The 4,534-nt window shown below is 41.7% G+C and overlaps 1 pseudogene; it reads left to right on the top strand.

The window, feature by feature from the left end:
- The first annotated feature begins 2,467 nt into the window (after nucleotides 1-2,467).
- LOC116641035 lies at nucleotides 2,468-2,904 on the top strand (annotated as a pseudogene).
- The last annotated feature ends 1,630 nt before the right edge of the window (nucleotides 2,905-4,534 follow it).

Raw genomic sequence — 4,534 nt, 5'->3', positions numbered from 1 at the left:
TTGTGGTCAATGAAAAACTACTAAGAGGAAAGACATCAAGGGTAAGGTGACTATTAGTAAACCAACTTAAAGACCAGATCCTTACTGAAGGCTGGCCAGGTTGATCAGATATCAAGTGTGGGGATGAAGAATTTAAGCAGATATCAATGGCGGGGCAGGGGATGGGGGGAGGGTCTCTCTAAACTGACTTAGCAGGATTCTTGCTAAAATTGGGCTATGTAGGCCCAACAAGAATGGGGGCCAAGGTTGAGGCCTAGTCCAGAAGAGAGCTCAGAGGAGCCTGTCTAAAGTTTGTTCAAATGAAAACAGTATTTTGGCACTGGTGTAAAAAAACCAAATGATTAAACCAAAATTGATACTAGTATATATTTGAATTTAACACATGACAAAGGTGGTGTTCTAGTTCATGGAAAAATGATAATTATTTAAGTAGGGTTACTATACTGACTATATGGGATATAATGAAATTAAACCTGTATCTTAGATACAAAATTCAATGTAAATCTAAAGCTACAGAAATGCTGCAAGAAAATGTTACTACATGTGCAATTTAAGGATGGGGGAGATGCAGGAGAAGAGTTACTCTCACATATTACTTATGGAAGTATACACTATTACTGCTTTTTTGGGCAAAAGAATTCTTATAACATCTATTAAAATCACCTTAACTCAGCGATTCCACTTGTAAGAATCTTTCCCACAGAACATGATAACTTATTTAAGGATAGTATACATGTTTATTGACACCTTGTACACAGAGGGAAAAAACTAGAAACAAAGTCAATGTCCACTGAAAAAAGAATGGGTAATAAATTAAGCTATAACTCTCTTAATTTTATACAGCAATTTTATAAAATGAGTTAAAGTTATGCAAGTTAACTTGAAGTAATGTTATATGGTAGTTTTAAGTTAAGAAAAGTAACTTCTTATGACCACATTTTAGAAAATGATCAAAAATATCCCTAATTAGAGTAATGTATGGAGTGAAGGTATGTGATTATAACTTTTTTGTGTGTATATACACAGCTGAATATTTGTGTATAATTATATGGACATGGAGAAAATTACACCTATATGTTAGATTGTTAATTTGTGTTATTTGTCCATGTGGGGTGTGTGTGTGTGAGGAGGGGGTGGCGGGAAAAGCTGCTCTGGGTGAAAGGGAGTAGGAGGGGTAGGAATAAGGTCAAACAAAACTAACTAAATAAATAAAAAGATTGTACTCCAGAAATTCACATGTATTATATTACTCCCTTCATTCATGTAAAGTTAGATATATGTAAATTTTTTAAAAAAATTATTAAATTTAAATAATAAAAATGAAAAAAAAAATGCCTCTAAGAAGACAATGGTAATATATTCACAGATATTGAGGAAATGGGAAAAAAAATTATGAGAGAATAAGGTTTCCAGTCAGGAGACAGAAAGCACAGTTTTTTTGTGTGTGTGTTTTGTTTTTTTAACATTAAAAATGTAATATAAAGAATTGTAGACCAGTTTTGGAGTACTGAAAATCAACAAAAGGTCATTGAGGTATAGAGAGGTATCAAACACAAGAAACAATTATGGTCCTGGAGCTGGAGGGACACAGGGAAGAACTGAGATGAGTAAAATGTAGAGGCTTGGAGAAGGGCCCACCAAGGATAAGACCCAGAACTCTGAGTTGGGGCAACAGTTGACTGGTGCTGATATCTCTGAGGCGGCCCAATGGGCCTAATTCTTGGAGATTTGGGAAAATTGCACACTGAACCAGCTACCGCTACTTGAACCAACTGTTGCTGCTATGGTAAAAATCTAATATTGTAGTGATGTAGACAGGAACAGGAAGGAATGAAAGGACAAATTTCCTTGGTCTCCTGCAGTTTTCCAGAGTCCCTCCAGGAAATTGTCCTTATTGGCACAGCCCTACAGGTTGTAGAAAGGGGAAATGGGTTTGCCCTGTTCGAGCCCCAACATCATGGAGCAGGGGATAGAATGGCGGGTTTCAAGCTGAGAGACACTAGTATAATAATCAGCAGACCTATGTCAATACATTTGAAAATTGAGATGGAAGACATATTTTGGAAGAAATAAAAACCTAAAAACGTTAAATGTCATTAAGAAATTAAGTTATTAAAGATTAACAATTTGACAATATAAAAAAATATGTACCCATCTATAAAGTCATACACTACATAAAACCTTCAAAGCACATAAAATCCTGAGGGTCTTTAAGTTGCCCCAAAGCACAGACATAAAAGGAAATTCTCCCCTGCTCCTACCATCCAGCCCAGCCCCATTCATGGCTCTGGTGTCACACTCAGATCCACCCATGCCCTCTCCTGCTCACATACCTTCTGTGGCTCCTTATTACCCTCCGAAGAGTCCTGGCACCTCCCAACCTTATTCAGTCCTGCAAAATCTGCCTCCTTTTCTCCAAGTGACCCTCACGTTGCAGCCATACCCCCAAATTATTTTCCAGCTCTTTCTGACTCCGGCTGCCGTAGCGAGAGGGGTCGTCGCCATGTCCGCCCACCTGCAGCAGATGGTCGTGTGGAACTGCTCCAGCTTCCTGATCAAGAGGAACAAGCTGACCTACAGCACTGAGCTCAACAACTTGAAGGCTCACAACTCATTCCGCTACAACGGTCTGATTCACTGCAAGACTGTGGGAGTGGAACCGGCCGCCGACGGTAAAGGCGTGGTGGTGGTCTTGAAGCGGAGATCCGGCCAATGGAATCCCGCCACCTCCTACGCGCGGACCACCATCAACAAGAATGCCCGGCCACCCTCAGCATCCGGCACATGATCCGCAAGAACAAGTACCGCCCAGATCTGCGCACGGCTGCCGTTCACAGAGCCAGCGCCACCCTGTGCCGCTAGAAGCCAGAGATGAAGCGGGCCCGCCCCACCAAGAGCTCCTGAGCACCTGCCCCCACCTCCAAAGCAATGAAGATGTCAACCTCCTCAAACTAACTAACTAACTAACTAACTAACTAACTAACTAACTAAAAATTATTTGGCAAACCACACAGGATCTCTTCCACCTCTGCCCTTTGCCCAAACTGTTTCCCTTGCTTGAAAGACCACCCTTTCTCAAGCACTAGATCCAAAGCCCTTCACCTGGCCTCCAGGAAGCCTTATCTATGCTAGGCAGAGTCTGGCTTTACCCACGGTGTCTTCCAGCCCAGGTTCCTCCTGCTGTTCCACAAAGCTGGAGACCTCTCAGGAGCCCAGTAACACCCAACACAAAGCTGGGTAATGAGGATATCAGAATGAATCAGTAACTTCCTGCATAGTAAACTCCTATGCATCCGTTAAGATTCACTTCAAAAGGCTCTTGGATCAAGGCCAGTTTGCAGGGAGTGTTTGAATTCAAATCCAGGCCCCATCATGGCTTTTCTGTGAGACTTTGGATGTGTCCCCTCCTCTTTCAGGGTCCCAGTGTCCCACTTTTACCTTGTGAGTCTTAAAGCCCCCAGCCCGGCTAGGTACTCACTGAGGTGGTCAGCCTGCTGCCTGTTGCATGGCTACGGACACCACCCACTCTTTGTCACACTTGTTCTCCATCGGCAGCACCTTGGCACTGTCCCACGAGTGGGTCTTGATGTGGGTTGACCTTGGAGGAGAGGCATCAACGGGGCAGGTTAGGACTTGGACAATCCAAGCTCCACCCACCCCCTTTCGATTTCCCCCTCACTCACCGGCTCACTCACTCACTCACCCTTGCTCATCTTCCCCCAGCTCCCTACTGCTCTGTTACTCCTTGAATGGCACAGCATGCTCCTCCCTCCTCCTGGCCTTTGTTGTTCTAGGAACACTCTCCTCTCCCCAGGTGTTTGCTCCAGCTGTTTCCTGATCTGGGAAGTCTCCCTTTCAAGCAGCTTCTCCCAGCCTTCTCTACCCCATAGAAAGAATAATTTCTTCCTCCTCAGCAAATTCAGAAATTTTCTTAAAATTTATCATTACTTCCTGGCAGAAAGTTTAAATGTTTGTATCATTCAACTTATACAAACTGTCCTTAAATTTTCTGCCCCTCCAGATGTTTTTTTTTCTTGTATGTTTACAGTTTCATTTTCCACCTACAAAAAAGCAATAATTTTTTTAAAAGAGGAAATTATCCTACCATATTCTAATACCAGGCTCTGAGAAATAAAGCAAAAAAGAAAACCACAGACTAATTTTATTTATGATGAATAGAAGTATCTAGTACCTTCAAAATATAATTTGAATAATTGGAGTGAATTATCTAAAAAAAAAGTCTTTCATCTGTGTTATCTACATACTAAATGTAAAGTGGATAAATATTTCTCTCTTCTCTGCTGAATGTAGATAGTTCTATAAACTTGTACTAATAATTGGCTAAACACACTCAGGTTGGATTGATTCACTATCATGTAGGCAGTGGTTCTCAATTCTGGTTGCACATTAGCTTCATCTAGAGAACTTCGAAAATTCCTGATCTCTGGTTTGCATCCCAGACCAATTCAATAAGAACCTTTGGGGAGGAACCCAGGCCTTAGTATCTGTAACACTCTGTAGGTGAATACAATGT

Source organism: Phoca vitulina, unplaced genomic scaffold (assembly GCF_004348235.1).
Source record: "Phoca vitulina isolate PV1807 unplaced genomic scaffold, GSC_HSeal_1.0 scaffold1, whole genome shotgun sequence".
In the NCBI taxonomy this organism is placed as follows: domain Eukaryota; kingdom Metazoa; phylum Chordata; class Mammalia; order Carnivora; family Phocidae; genus Phoca; species Phoca vitulina.
The sequence above is the reverse complement of the archived record's forward strand: the minus strand, read 5'-3'. Positions and strand labels throughout refer to the sequence as shown.